This window comes from Hypanus sabinus, chromosome 2 (genome assembly GCF_030144855.1).
Source record: "Hypanus sabinus isolate sHypSab1 chromosome 2, sHypSab1.hap1, whole genome shotgun sequence".
Taxonomy (NCBI): Eukaryota; Metazoa; Chordata; class Chondrichthyes; order Myliobatiformes; family Dasyatidae; genus Hypanus; species Hypanus sabinus.
Window position 1 is genome coordinate 16,264,698 of NC_082707.1, and position 16,013 is coordinate 16,280,710.

At 43.2% G+C, this 16,013-nt stretch overlaps 1 protein-coding gene across 1 annotated transcript in view; it reads right to left on the reverse strand.

Annotated features, from left to right (window-relative positions):
- LOC132406531 (neprilysin-like) overlaps positions 1 to 15,599 on the reverse strand; it is a 304,263-nt gene extending 288,664 nt beyond the window's left edge. The window contains exon 1 of the mRNA XM_059992355.1: positions 15,303 to 15,599. The gene's annotated coding sequence lies outside the window, so the exon portion shown is untranslated. The remainder of the gene's footprint in view (positions 1 to 15,302) is intronic.
- Between the last annotated feature and the right edge of the window lie 414 nt (positions 15,600 to 16,013).

A 16,013-nucleotide genomic window follows, 5' to 3' on the forward strand; every position in this document is an offset into this window, starting at 1 on the left:
CCTGTTATTTCAATTTTTGCCTTTCAGTACTTCACCTGACATCTACCTTATGGTCTCTTACTGACCTGGTGCTCTGGTTCCCACCCGCTGCAAAACTAGTTTAAACTCTCCCAAGTAGCATCAGCAAACCTCGCGGCCAAGATATTGGTTCCCCTCTAGTTCAGGTTCACTCCGTCCTTCTTGTGCATGTTACCCCTTCCCCAGAAAATTCAAGAACTTGAAGCTCTGTCTCCTGCACCAAATCCACAGCCACTCATTCATCCCATTCCTACTTGCACTAGCGTAAGGCACAGGGAGAAATCTGGAGACTACAACCTTAGAAATCCTTCTCTTCAGCCTCTTTCCGAACTCTGTATACTCACTGCACAGGACATCTTCCCCTTTCCTGCCTATGTCATTGTCCTCTGGCTGCTCCCCCTCCCCTTTCAGAATATCCTGCAGCTGCTTCAATACATCATGGACCCTAGCACCCAGGAAGTAACACATCAGGCTTTTGTGACCACAGAACCTCTTTTCTTTACCCCTAACCACTATGAATACCGCATTGGCTGACTTAACCCGTCCCTGTGTAGCTTCAGAACCAGCCGCAGTGCCACCCCCTGGCAGCTTGGATGTACACAAGACAACTGTACCTCAGTATACGCGTCAATAGTAAGCTAATAATAATCACAATAAGTCTGGGGAAATACTTACACAATGAAGGAGGCTTTCCAGTTCATCTGCTCGATCCCAGTTCCTAGCACCTCACTCACTTACTGCAGCCTATCACCCCTATTACGGCTTAGGATGTTGACAGCAGTACGCCAGAGCCCTCTGTCCTTTCAAGTTGTTCTTGAATGAAACGTATCTTCTTCCTTCCCACCGGGGAAGAGGTCATTGGATGTTCTGGAGTTCTGGGTTTTTCCTGGATAAGGTTGCTCACCCCATGCTGAACTCTTCTCCTTTCACATCCAGGCTTGGGACTACCACGCCAGAATTACAAATTCCTAGTGGAAAGGTCCTATTGCTCCACTCCCTCACTCTTTCCCAGCAAGTGATCCTCTCTGAAGAATTTATTTCAATTACTTTTGAAGGATCTCATTGATTCTGCCTTCCAATAGGCAGGATGCCCCATATCATCACTACATTCAGTGCAAAACTTTCATTGTGAAAGACACTAGCAGTGTGCCAGATGTTGAAGGGTGCAAGGGAAGAGAAGTGAGTGGAGTTACTATTACAAGGGAGAAGGTGCTCAAAAAGCTGAAAGACCTAAGGGTAGATAAGTCATGCAGACCAAATGAACTGCACCCAAGGGTTCTAAAAAAGTAGAGACCACTTGATCCATTTGACCCAAACCAGGAGAGTGTGGGCCATGGCAGTCAAAGCTCAAACTGGGAATGGCACCTGATGATGATGATTAGAGACTGTTGAGGCATTAGTAATGATCTTTCAAAAATGATTGGACTTCTAATCTTTGAAAAATTCGAAATGTCACTAAACTCGTTAAGAAAGGGGGAAAGCAGCAGAAAGGGCATTAAAAACCAGTTAACCTGACCTCAGTGGCTGGAGTCAATTGGTAAGGATGAAGTTATGGGGTACTTGGTGACACAGGACAAAATAGAACAAAGTTAGCATGGTTTCCTTGGGGGAAATCTTTCCTGATGAACCAGTTGGAATTCTTTGAGGAGATTACAAGTAGAATCGATAAAATGGATGTACTGGATGTTATATATTTGGATTTTCATAAGACCTTTGACACATGAGGCAGCTTACCGTTCAGGGGCCATGGTATTACAGGAAAGTTACTGGCATGGTTAGACCATTGGCTGATTGGCAGGAAGCAGTGAATGGGAATAAAAGGATACTTCCCTGGTTGGCTGCCAGTGACTAGTGGTGTTCTGTAGAGGTCAGTGTTGGGACTGCTTCTTTTTATACTGTATATCAGTGATTTAGATATTGGAATTGATAGCTTTGTTCCCAAGTTTGCAGATGATACGAAGATTGGTGAAGGGGCAAATAGACTGCAGAGGCACTTAGACAGATCAGGAGAATGGGCAAGAAAGTGGCAAATGAAATACAATGCTGTAAAATGCACTTTGGTAGTAGAAATAAATGTGCAGACTATTTTCTAAATGGGAAAAAAATTCCAAAAATCTGAGATTTAAAGGGACTTGGGAGTGCTTGTGCAGAACACCTTAAAGGTTAACTTGTAATGCTGAGACTTTTTAAGGAACTGGTTTGGCTTCATCTTGAGTATTGTGAACAATTTTGGACTCCTCATAAATAAAAAAAGATGCTCTAACATTGGAGAGAGTTCTGAAGGACGATTCTGGGAATGAAAGAGGAACATTTGATGACTCTGGGCCTATACTCGCTGCAATTTAGAAGGATGAGGGGGGGATCTCATTGAAACCAATCAGATATTGAAAGAACGAGACAGAGCAGATATGGAAAGGATGTTTCCCATGGTGGGGGAATCTCAGCAATGGTGGGCACAGCCTCAGGATAGAGTGGCAGAGAAATTTCTTTAGCCAGACTGTAGTGAATTTGTGGAATTAGTTACCACAGGCAGCTGTGGAGGCCAGGCCTTTGGGTGTATTTAAAGCAGAGATTGACTGGTTCTTGATTGGAGTCATCTGCAAAGATTATGGGGAGAAGCCCAGTGAGTGAGACTCAGCAGGGGAAAAAAGTTTCAGCAATGATTGAATAGTGGAGCAGACTTGATGGACCAAATGGCCTAATTTTGCTGCTATGTCTTATGGTCTTGTAGTCTAAAACAAAGTTTATTTTTAACATTCCCCTTATGGCTTTTGCATATGTTTTAAACTTGTATCTCTGGTCTTTGAACTATCTTCTCCTTGAGAAAACCATCCTCCATTTACTCCTATAAATAACTCGGGATATTGTACAGCTTTATCAAATCCCCTCTCAGGTCTGTTTGCCCCAGTTACTTCAGCTGTAAGTGAAAGGCTGAAAAGATCATTTTGTTCTCTGGGGCAAAGAAGCGTGACCAGTTAGGGCAACTGGTCAGCCTACAATTCAACATCTTATCTTCATAATCCAAACTAATAGGAATCCACCAACGAAATCTCTTTTTCCCGAAGACAGCAAATACCCACCCAATGGTGTCCCTGTTTATCTAACATAACAATAATCCACCTTTGGTAACTCTGTTTCTCTAAACCAACAAAAATCCACCAATGGTATGTCTGTTCTCTGACACAACCAATATCCACCAATGGTAACCTTATGTTTCACTCACATCAAATGATGACTGACCTGCTGAGTAGCCTCCACATTATCAGTTTTATTTCATATCCCCTTATCTGGACATGTTGCTAATTTTGCCTGTCGCCTGTTATTCCCCTGGTTTAGACTATAAAGCCATAAGACCATAAAACATAAGAGCAGAGTTAGGCTATTTGACCCATTGAGTCTGCTCTACCATACCACCATGGCTGATTTATTATCTTACCCAACCCTATTCTCTCTCCTTCTCCCCATAATCTTTGATGCCCTTTCACAATTCCACCACTAACATCTGCTAGGGATAATTTACAGTTACCAAGCGACCAAACTGTATGCCTCTATGATGTGAGAAGAAAGCAGAGTATTAGGGTCACAGACAAACTCTACACCACTCTTATGGCACTGGAGGTCAGAACTGTACCCAGGTCACTGATGCCGAACCTGAGCAATTTCCTACCTTGGAAGGCTGAGGAGAATCATTCAATAATTTTACTCAAAACAGAGCTTGTTTGAGTGGCAAAATGACATTAAGACAATAAGACTATGTAATGCCCTGGTTTATATTTTTTTACTGTTTGCTGTATGTATTACATTTTGTGCTGTTCTGTGTGAGCTGCTTGTTTTCAGCTAATGTTTGGGTGACTGTTGAAGATCAGAGAGAGGAGAAATGTGTGCCATCCAATTAGGATGGTCAGATTAAGGGGAGGTTTCTCTGGTGAGGAACACTAAGGTTGGGCTTGGACCTTTTTTTCGAAAGGAGATGAAGAGAGAAGAAGCTGGGGAGAACCGCTCGTGGCATACGATCCGGTGGGAGACACCTTTGTTCCAGATGGATTGCGAGCGACGTTTGGAAGGTGCTGAGTGCTTTCATGTTGACCGAGGGCCCAGCGTGTGAGTGACAGGGAAGTTCAAGATGAGCTCCAATGTGTGCACATTTGACTGTTTTATTAGAATGGGCCCTTTTCTTTTTGTTATTCTTTACTAACCTTTTAGGTAAGATTCATAAATACAATGCCTTTAATCATATGCAGTGTACTGTCTGTTATTTTGTGGCATTAATTTGTAACAGGATAGCAAATTTCACAGCATCTACACAAACAGGGTGTTTGGGGTGTGCCCACGCCTTACTCTCACAAGCTTGGCAGGGCCAAAGATTCTAGACTTACACAGCCAAGGAAACCAGGGTGTTTCAACTGCAAGACATAGGAGCAGAATTAGGTCATTTAGCCCATCAACTCTGTTCCAGTTTGAGGTACATGATTGGCCATGAACCTGACACAGAGCGGCACTTACATGAAAGCAAAATGGCCTATGCCCATTGTTATTTCTTCAGCTCTTTTGCAAGCAAAGAATACTGTACCCACAGAATATAAAGATTGCACATTAAAAGCGATTGCACAAAACACCAATGACAGCTTTGAAGGTTTCTTTTAAAGCTAGTTCCAATATTGTTGATTCATCTGAGTTGCAATCCCTGCAAAGTTCATTTGCAAAAGAATTTGACAAAGGCTATAAATTCAGTGGGGTATTAATATCACATGTAGATTAGCCCGATATATTTGATGTTGATGGTGCAATCTTGCATCCCTTCCTACAGCTGGTTGGAAAATATAGGAAAAGCAAGTAATACACAGAGCTTCAAAAAGCGAAAGATAAGATATCCCCACTGACATGCCAAACATTAATTTGAAGAAGCAATTTTCCCAAGGCTGTTTGTATTGTTTGAATGAACACAGACACCTTCCCATCACTAAATCGTTTTATTTTTTGCTTGGGGACAAAACTATTTTCTCACACACACAAGGGATTTTCTCAAACGGATCCTGCTTCAGTTTTTTGTGTTAACAATAAATGCCTAAATTGACTTCTGCAAAATCTGGTTAGCTATTGTCTCTGTGTATGCCTGACACCACTGTTGCCCTGTTGAGAAATACCTAATAACTCAGTCTTAAAATTCTTATCTGTGTATTCAAATTCCTTGTAACTACATACAAGAGAAAATCTGCAGATGCTTGAAATCCATGCAATACACACAAAATGCTGGAGGATCTCAGCAGGCCAGGCAGCGTCTTTGGAAAAGAGTACAGTCGATCTTCATCAGTACTGTTGAAAAAAGATGAGAAGTAAGAGTAAGAGGTGGGGGAAGGGAAGGAAGAAATAAAAAGTAGTAGGTGATAGTTGAAACCGGAAGAGGGGGAGGGGTGAAGTAGAAAGTTGGGATTCTGCCCAAGGGTCAGGGGAGAAGAGAGAATGTTTAGGCCTTTGTTTACACTGGACAACAAATTTTTTCAAGTGATGCTTTAGCAGATTGTTTTTTTGTTTATGATAGACCACTTGAAGCTGAACATAAACATAATTTCCAATTGCTTGTATCATGTAGGAATTTGGAGAAACAAGAAATTAACTTTTATTGAATATGCTGCTGCTAATTGCACAGCGGTGTTGACGCTTTGCAATAGTTCAACTAAACTAAAAAGGCGTTGTTTATGATTTTCATTTGTACTCTGTGTCTGAGGCTTCTCACTTAAGAATCAGCCAGCACTGATGGATTCAAGTTACCCTGATAACGTTTCTCCATGACCACAATGTCCCGGTGAAACCTTTCACCGTGCTCGTCACTGACAGCACCAAGATTTGCAGGGAAGAAGTCTAAATGGGAATTCAGAAAATGAATCTTGCAGGTCATGGTTTTGTATGCTTGAAGCATGTTGTCTACCTGTTGCACGTAGTTTTGTGCTCTGTAGTTGCCAAGAAAATTTTCAACATCCTTGAATGTCTTCCATGTAATTTTCTCTGGTCCCACTAGAAGATCGTCCAATTGGCAGTCATTGATGACCTGTTTAACTGACAAAAATGCCTTCCTTAATCTTGGTATCAGTTATTCTGGGTAACATCTTCTCAAATATCAAAATCCTTCATGGAAATTTAGTACCTTTCTAAGACCTGTCCTGCCATGTAGCATCTACCCTGTCTATGCAGCATGATAGGGAAATATCATGGTTATTTTCATGATCAGCAGCCCAAAATACATAAGATGTACCCAAAAGTATTCAAGAAGCAAGATCTTTGTTGTCAAGTGGTTTGTTAGCTGCTTTCCCAAAGCAGCAGGAAGTGTAGTCAAAGTCCATGAAGTTTAGCTGTTTGGTGGGATGGACTGGACTGTGTCCACAGCTCTCTGCCGTTCTTGGTTGCCACAGCAGGCTATGATGCATCCGAGTTGGATGTTTTTTGTAGTGCATCTGTGAAAATTTGTGAGGATCGTTGTGGACATGGCCAAATATCCTCAGCCTCCTGAGGAAGCCGAGGTGCAGATGTGCTTCTTTAGACATTGGCCCAGTACAACCATTTCTATCACACATCTTTAAAATCCAGTGCACTTCGCCAAGGTCTGTGCTTTCCTTTCTCACTGGAAGAAAAACAATGATGTGCTTGTTTTTGGAAATAAACTGATTAAATTTGAGAGTAAGGGATTGCTGACAGCATGGCTCGAAAGGCTGGATGGGCCTATTCCACATTGTATCTCAATCAATCAATCGATAAATACCTGCAGAGAATGTGGGATAAAGGCAGGATAACTGTGGATGGATGATTGATGGTTAAAAGAACATCGAAGAGTTGAGAGTCCTGATTCGGTGCCGTGCCTCTCTCTGACTTTAACTACCTAGAGCAAACAGCCAACTTTGAATCTCTCACCTCATGATCTTGCCATTATCATATCACAATTTCTGTCCAGAGATGAAGACATAAGACTATAGGATCATTCAACACCTTACATCAGATTCACATTCAACAGTGCTGTACACCCCCAGCACTGCAGCGTTAACTAGCATGTCTTGGCCATCAATCAGCACAATTACACCCATGTGACCAATTAACCTACTAACTTGTATGTCATTGGAATGTGGGACGAAACTGCAGCACGCGGAGGAAATCCACATGGTCATAGAACATACAAATTCCTTGCACACAATGGGGGGGATTTGAACTGGGGTCACTGGCACTATAGTGGTGTTAGGCTAACCGCTACACTAGAGTGCTGCCTCTTGAACACCACTATCATGTCAGCGTCCACCACTGCTGCTAGTTTGCCTTTGCGGGTTCCAACCACACACTCCCTGTGTTAAAAACAAGCCTAGCACATCACCTTTAAACTTCACCCCTCTCACCCTAAATACATGATCTCTAGTACTTGACCTTGGAAACAAGATTCTGACTGTCCTCCCCACATTTGACCAGTCATCAAGGCAAGTGGAAAATATTCCATCCAGTTCCTGATTTGCTCCTTAATGATAATGGAAAAGTTTTGGATCTACAGCTTCTGATGTGACCTTGGAGCCTCAGTATTCAACCATAAGACAAGATTTGTTAGGATGGGAAACAGTTTCTTCCCTAAGGACTTGAGACTCCCTGTCACCACCCAGTCTCATCAGGGATAAAGCGCTAAAGGCATTATTCTGTTTACGTTTTACTTCTGTCATAAATGCACCTTATGATAAATGTCAATCTTCTGGAATATATTTTCCCTGTTAATTTGTTTGTGGTAATACTACTGTATGTGCTGTGAATGAGTTATATGCACCTTGGTTTGGAGCAATATTGTTTCATTTAGCTGTATAATATGTAAATTGCCAAATGACAATAAATTTGAGCTTTACTAATCCAATGGGAACATGAACATCATTGGAATCAGGTCAGTGATGATGTAATCATGACTGTCACTGCAGTTCTGGTTTAGGATGGTGCTACTGAAAGTGTGCGACAGCCCACTGGTAGTTGAAAAACAAGAAATCCGACTAAAAATATTGCTAATCACTCCTTTTCTGAAGGAAATTGTGATAAATTATCACCACAAATAATGAAGAGAAGAGCAAAGGTGAAGTCAGTTTGAGGGACGAACCAGGCTGGTACTTTGTAGAATCGACGAAGATGGAGTGAGCCATTCAGAGAGGAGGAGCCATGGCAGAGGGGTTCCCATGCCCGTACGACTGGTACTGGAGCAAGGTTCAATTGCTCTGGGTGCCGAGCCGATTTCGAGAAATCGAGAATGGCTTCGAGCTGGGTGGCAAAATCTGGGCCTGGAGAATGTGGCGTTGTGGTCCAGGCCCAGAGCCCCTTGCTGCAGCGGTGTCTGGGTCGTAGTGCAAGGTATGATACGCTGTTCAGACTATTTAAGTGCTGGCTTAGATAGACTGGAAAGACAAGATGTCAGGAGCAGAGGGGAGAGCCAATTTCACTCGCTCTCCCGCGATATTCACTCCTCTCTCTCTGGCACTTAGGCTAGTGTACACCACTTCTTCTCCAGCTTTGTACATCTAGGATGTTTTCAACTTTGGTCCCACCAAGTCCATGAGGTTGGAGCATCTTGCCACCCCAACCCCAGTTAGTGTGAATGCTGTGTGATTTACTGCCCCCAGCAAGAAATAAAAGATGGTCACTGCATACAATTCATAAAGAAGTATATTTAAGAATGTTAATGTAATAGTTATTAAATGAAAGAGAGAAAAAAACAAAAAAGGGCCCATTACTCTTAAGCAGTCAGATGTGCACTTAAGTTGGAGCTCACCTGTTATTCACGTTTTGGACTCTCGGTCTACGGGGAAGCACACACCACTTTCCAAATGTCGTTCAAAATCCATCTCGAACCAATGGGTCTCCCGCAGGAGTATTGGTTCTTCCTTCTTGAAGCCATTCAGCTGCACAAAGCACCTTGTGCAACAGGGACAGCTTTTTTTACCCCTCTCCTCGTCCAGCTCCTCAAGACAAAGACCCAGCATTCCCCAGAACTTCTCCCAGTTCCACCATCCCAATTGGCTGACAGCGCATTCCTAAGTTGAATAACAAGCTTCTTACCTGAGCTCAAACGAAAACAAGCTGAAAGCAGTACAGACTGCTAAAATGAAATACGTACAGCACAGTAGTAAAAATCTGAACCAGGGTGTTACACTATGAAGACTGCCATGATTCCGTACCCATTAATGTGATGAACTGATACCGAGACTTTGAGGCATCTCTGGGCTGCTCCAGGTTTCAGATCTAAGGAGTCATTTTGGTACAGAGTGTTGTCACTTGTTTCTATTGTTTGCATGATTTAAGTTTTTTTTTCCCTTTCTCTGTTGGTCTATTTTTTAACTGGGGTTGTTCGGCTTTCTAGCTTTCTGGCTGCCTGTAAGCAAACAAATCTCAAGGTTGTATAATTCATACATACTTTGATAATAAATGTACTTTGAAACTTGAAGTAGCAACCCAACCCCTGCAATTGTGAATGCCCACAAGGAAATGAATCTCACGGTAGTATATCGTGACATTTCCGTACTTTGATAATAAATTTACTTTGAACTTTTAACGTTAAACCCTGTTCTACCAGCTCATTGAAGTGTAGAAACTCAAATACGTTTTGTTCTGCGGTTTTGATAAGAAACATATCCAAGTACAATGAGGTGCCAAAGAGAATAAAGACAGTAGAGACTTGCTTTATGTTTTTTGTTCTATGAGATATTGATCTCTCTTCAGCTTCCAGGCAAAGACAGAACAACATCATGTTAACATTATTAGCCATTTCATTTATTCCTATGTGCCCAAATTCGGCAACATGCCCAGAATAAATTTTTATGCAAAATGATTTTACAAGACAGTAATTTTATTGTGTTCCAAGTTTAATTGGATGGTTGGGAGGAAAACCACCACAGATCCAGTTATGGTGAGAACTCTATTTTCCCTTCCCACTTCTAAAGATTCAGTGGAAAACACTCCTTCAAATCTTGTTTGTCAGGCCTTAAGACCCTAAGACATGGGAGCAGAATTAGGCCATTTGGCCCATCGAGTCTGCTCTGCCTTTCCATCATGGCTGATTTATTATCCTTCTCAGCTCCATTCTCCTGTCTTTCCCCTATAACCTTTGAAGCCCTGGCTAATCAACAACTTATCAATCTATGCTTTAAATTTACCCACTGTTTAGGTAGAACCCTGTACATGCGCATGTTGTAACCTGTTGCCACAATCTGTTCAGATTTAGCTTTATTTATCACAAGAAACATACAGAGAAATACATCATCTTCATTTACAGCGAGCACACCCAGCGATGCGCTGGGGGCAGCTCACAGGTTCCAGCTCCAGCATAGCATTGCACAATGCTCAGAAGAACAACACAATAGTAAGAGAAGAAAACCAAACAAGACAGAGCAAAAAACAGGAAAGCAAATCCCTTTTGCATACACCCTTCCACCCGCTCACACACAGAGTCAGGCCTCCAACCCCAGGGGTGTCTGCCTCTGGGACTCCAGTCCTTGCAGACATCAGAGCACCGACCTGCAGTCCCTGGCTCAGACATTGAGACTCACAGATTTTGGGCTTCTCTCTCCAGACTCACCGACCTTTGGTCTTTGACCTTTGGCTTTGATGTCCCCTGGGTTTTGACTCGCTGATCGGAGGACCTTAACCTTTGTGCCTCGACTCCAGGCCTCGCTGATCTTGAGTTTGAACACTGGGCCTCGACTTTCAGTCTTGCATGGAGCTCCGATCCCATTGATGGTGGGGGTGGGTGTGAGTCACTGTCCTTGTAACTCCCACTCATACAGACTTCCAACCTGGAGATCACAGGTTTCAGCGCCTGCCAACACGACCTCTGGTTGCACTGATCTCCCAGCTCTGAGTGCACTGACTTGGAACTTTAATGCCAGTTCTAGTCCCTGACCTCTAACTCTCCCTCAACCCTGTACTGGAACTATATCCGCCCTGAGTTAAGGTTGAAGATCAGGCATGATTTTATTGAATGGTAGAACAGTCTGAATGGGTCAGGTGTTATTATTGCATCCACTACATAGGTGGAGACCTGACACAGATGAGGAAACCACTTCAATGCGTGGTTTCACTCTGCCCACTGCAACTACCAGGATTTCCCATAGATCCTCACATTAATTTGACTTCACTTTCACATTCAGACATGCCTGTTCATGGCCTCCTCTACTGCCACGATGAGCCCACACTCAGGTTGGAGGAGCAACACCTCATATTCCATCCAGATAGCCTCCAACTTTATGGTGTGGATGTTGATCTCGCCAGTGTCCAGTAATTCATCCAAACCTCCATCCTTTCAATGGCCAAATGAGATGGACTGAAAAATCAAATGTCTATCTTTAATGCAGAAGAGAGCACGAGCTTGCTGGTGGAGAAGACCGGAGACGAGGTGAGGAGTCATAAACGATCCCATTTTGAAGCATCGCAGAAGATTGAAACATTGAGGTGAATGCGGAGAGGGTGGGAGTCTCTCTCCATGGAGACCTTGGGGTCGACTGGGGTCAGTAGCCAGATCAGTGCAGTTCAGACTTGGCATGGCAGTCACTCTTCATGGTAGGACTAAGCTGTTCGATGCTGATGTGAGGAAATTTTCAAAACTTTGTGATTTATTGGACTGTAGTTTCTATTGGTCTCCTTCAGGCTTTGTTTTCTGCTTTCTTGTTGCCGATTGGCAGGTGGTCAATGTGTTACTTTTTGTGTGAAGGAAGAGTTAGGGATTTGGTGTCTGATGTTCCTGTTGGTGTTTACCTGTGTGGGCGATCTGTTAGTTTTTGTGTGTGAGAGAGCGGTTGGGGGTGTTTGCTGCTATTGTTGCTGTTTTTTTTTGTGTGAGGGAGGAGGTTAGGGGTTTGGGGTTTGATGTTCTAGCTCCCTTTTCCGTGTGGGCGATCCATTAGTTTTTTGTGTGAGGGAGGGGGTTGGGGGGATTTGGGGTTTGTAAGTTCTGTTCCTTTTTCTTTGTCATGCTTAGGTTGGGGTTGATGTCTTTTCTTTCAATGATGCCTGTGGTTTTCCTGTATTTCGTGGCTACCTGGAGAAGAAGAATATCAGAGTTTTTTTGTACATTCATACTTTGACAATAAAATGAACCTTTGAATGGTTGATCCTTTTTGAACCTTTAGGAGGTTTATAATAGTGGATAGAATCTGTCCCTGAAGCTGGTGGTGCATGTTCTCAAGCATTGCAATCATCTGCCCAGTGGAAGAGGCAGGAGAAGAAGAGATGTCCAGGATGGGAGTGGACTGTGATTACATTGACTAATGTCAAGCACTTCCTCCCATTGTCTTTCCAGGCTTTAGAAGTTATGAGTCTGAGAGATGCCGTCAAGGAAGTCTCAACCATTTGCTTCAATGATGAATATTCTTGTAGATGGAACATCTTATAGCTACAGTGCACTGCCAATGGAGGAAAGAAGCATTGACAATGGAATTGGAATGGTTAATTATAGTCACATGTACCAAGCTGCAGCAAAAGACTTAAACACAAGAGATTCTGCCAGTGCTGGAAATCCAGAGTATACACACAAAATGTCTGAAACTCAGCAGGTCAGGCAGCATCTATTGAAAGGAATAACAGTTCATTTTTCAGGCTGAGACCATTTATCAGGACTTTAGATCTGAAATGTTGACTGTTTATTCCTTTCCATAGATGCAGCCAGACCTGTTGAGTTCCTCCTGCATTTTGTGTGTGTTACAGTGAAAAGCTTGGCTTGCATATTGTTCTTACAGATCAGATCATTACGCAGAACTCTGAGGTAATCTTCTTCTTTTCGTAGGCTGTCCATCAATTTTCATGTTGACTGTGCTGAGAGTTTAATCTCCATAGGCATGTTTATGGGCCACAAGACCACGATTGGATCGGCACTGTCTCCCACATCGGTTGCATTCGTGATTTGACTGGTCTAGCACCGAATGTCTGTGTTCATGAAATGCTTCAGATTTCTTCTACCTTTTCTCCTCGATAGCTGGGATTGAATTCTTGACAATGCAGTGCCAACTTCTTCTGTCCAAAGCATCTTTCTCCCAGGTGTTGACATTCATGTCAGTGTTCTTCATACGGTGCTTGAGCACATCTTAGTAGCGCAGCTTCTGACCACCACGCTTCCTCTTTCCTTCATGTAGCTCGCCATAGAAAACAGGTTTGGGTAAACGATCATCGCTCATTCTTGTAACATGACCAGCCCAACGTTGCTAAGAAACTGATGAGCAATTCTGTGATGTCTGTCCCAGCATGTCTGAGCACCTCCACATCTGGTACCCTCTCTTGCCACTTGATGTGTAATATTTGGCGTAAATGCCTGAGTTGTGTCTTGGTCAATAGGTCAATATCTTGACGTGCTTCCAAAACAATATCATTGTTTCAGTTGAATAAAGCAGAGATGGTAAAACAACTGTATTATACACTTTGACCTTGGTTGCTATTTTAATGTCGTGGCGAGACCAAAATCGCTTCTGCAAAGCAACAAAGACTTTTGTAGCTGATTGAATTCTCCTCCCAGCTTTCAGATCTGATGAGTTGGTGTTGGTCACAGCACTTCCTAAGTACGTGAGAATGTCAGAACATTTCAGCACTACCCCATTAACCAATATGTCTGGTAGTTGGGTCTCAATGGGACTACACAGAGGACAAGGCTGATACAGAAGTTCGGTTTTGGAGACATTGAATCTTAGGCCAAAAAGAGTGGCAGTAAACGAGAAGTGGTCTACAATTTCTTGAATCACATTAACATCAGTCGTAACCAGGGCTGAGTCGTCTGCATATAGAAGCTCTCTGACACGTATCGCTCTTGATTTGGTTGAGGCTTTGAGTCTTGACAGGTTGAACAATTTTCCATCTGAGCGAGTCCTGATGTACACACCTTTGTCCAAATTACAGAGAGACTGCATGGTGGGGGCACAACACCATCTGCTTTATTACTGTGCGAGGTGTGTTGGAGTAGAGTTTCTGGATGGTGTGGAAAGCCCTGTGGCGATGGAGGTCATATGACGGCAGCAGGCTTGCGAAGCTGGAAGCTGCTAGCATGAACTCTGCACATAGGCGGTTCACAAAAGATGGTCGCTACCTTGTTGAGTTTTTCTGAGCAACAACAGGGTTGAGGCAGCTATGTGATTGTCCGGGGAGCCCTTTTTAGGGATATCACTGCCCGCCCTGAAAGGGGAAGCCCCTAGAAAAGGTGGGGGTGAAGAATGCTTGCTCAGATTTCACCTGGCTGGCTCACCGTGGCTAGTGGGTCTTCACCACCGTGGTAAGAAGTTTAAGAAGTGAAACTGACTGTTGCCACATGGAATGTGCGAATAATGCTGGATAACGACTCAAGACCAGAAAGGAGAACTACTTTGATAGCTAAGGAATTGGCAAGATACAACATTGAGGTAATACAAGGTAAAATAAAAGCAGAATGCAGAATAAAATGTAATAATTGATGTGCAGGTAAACAATAAGGTGCAAGCCCATAAGGAGATAGGTTGTGAGATCAAGAATCCATCTTATTGTATCAGTACCGTTCAACAGTTTGATTAACAGAGGGACAGAAGCTGTCCTTCAGCCTGGGGAAAACGCATTCAGGCTTTTGTATCTTCAGCCCGATGGGAGAGGGGAGGAGACAGAATGTTCAGGATGATTGGGGTGCTTAATTATGCTTTGATTATGCAAAATCAAACTTGCGCCAATCACAGCACCATTTTAGACTGGATTAGTTTCAGATTTATTTTCATATGTTTCGTATTTTGAAACATACATTGTTTGCATTAACAACCAACACATCGAAGGATGTGTGGGGGAAGCCTGAAAGTGACACCACATATTTGGGATCGACATAAGGTTCAATGCAACAATACAACACAGAGCACAGAACAACACAACAGCAAAGCATCGAGACAACAAACCAAATCAAGTCCTTTTCCCGCCCTGCCATGCCCTCCCTCACACTGGCCTCCAACCCCAGGACACGTGGCCTCTGGACCTCCCATCCTTGGTGCAGACTCCCAGAGTGGCAGACATAAAGTCTCCAACTCCAGTCTCCATCCCAGACTCAGACTTGCAGACAACTAGCCTCTAACACCTGGTCTCTAGCCTGGATACACAGACGTACAGATAACCAGTCTCTAATGCCTCGTCCCTGGGCCAGACTCCCAGACAACTAGTCTCTAAATAGATAGATAGATACTTTATTGATCCCAAAGGTAATTACAGTATCATAATATCAATACAAGTGCACAGATATAAATATTAGAAGAGAAGTAGAAAGAATAAGAATAAGTTACCAATAAAAATTAAATTACCAGACTCCCAGACTTGCAGGCATAGGACCTCCAACTTCCAGTCTCTGGCCTCTACCTCCAGACTTGTCAACTTCAGTCTTCAATCATTCTGGCTTTCTGCCTCCAGACTCGAGGAGCTTTAGACTTCAACCTTTGGATTTGCCCTCAGGTCTTCACCAACTTCTGGGGAGCGCTACCAGGACTTGCCAATCACTGGTTGACCATCAGGGCCTGGGATTTTTGCATGTCATGCAGAAATGTCCTGCCCAGCACCACACCAGATGCATTTACACGCAAGGCTATGCCCACAGTAAAGTGATCCAATCTGCCTTCTGCCATCGTGACTTCTCCAGAGAGTTAACAGTTCTGGCTGCTATGTGGCATCAGCGAGTAACAGCTTTGCAAGTGTGAGCATGAACAGCCCAGGGACTGACTGACAGCATCTCTAATTCTGATTATTCATTGTTATTTCTTAAGGGGCTGCAATGTATCACGGTCTCTTGAGTTTCTCAAGCATGGCCACTGAATAATCTTTGTTGCAAAGCACAATTAGGCTGATAGTATAATCCTATCACTTTCAGAAAGGAACTTAGCTGTGCAGTTTCAAGGCTTAAGATAAACATGTATCCACTTTTGCAGCCTGCTTAACTTGCTTAGGTACTCTATAATTGATTAGAACGGAAAAAGTTATCGAGGGGAGAATGGCTGGGATCAGAGAGCGGTAAAATACAT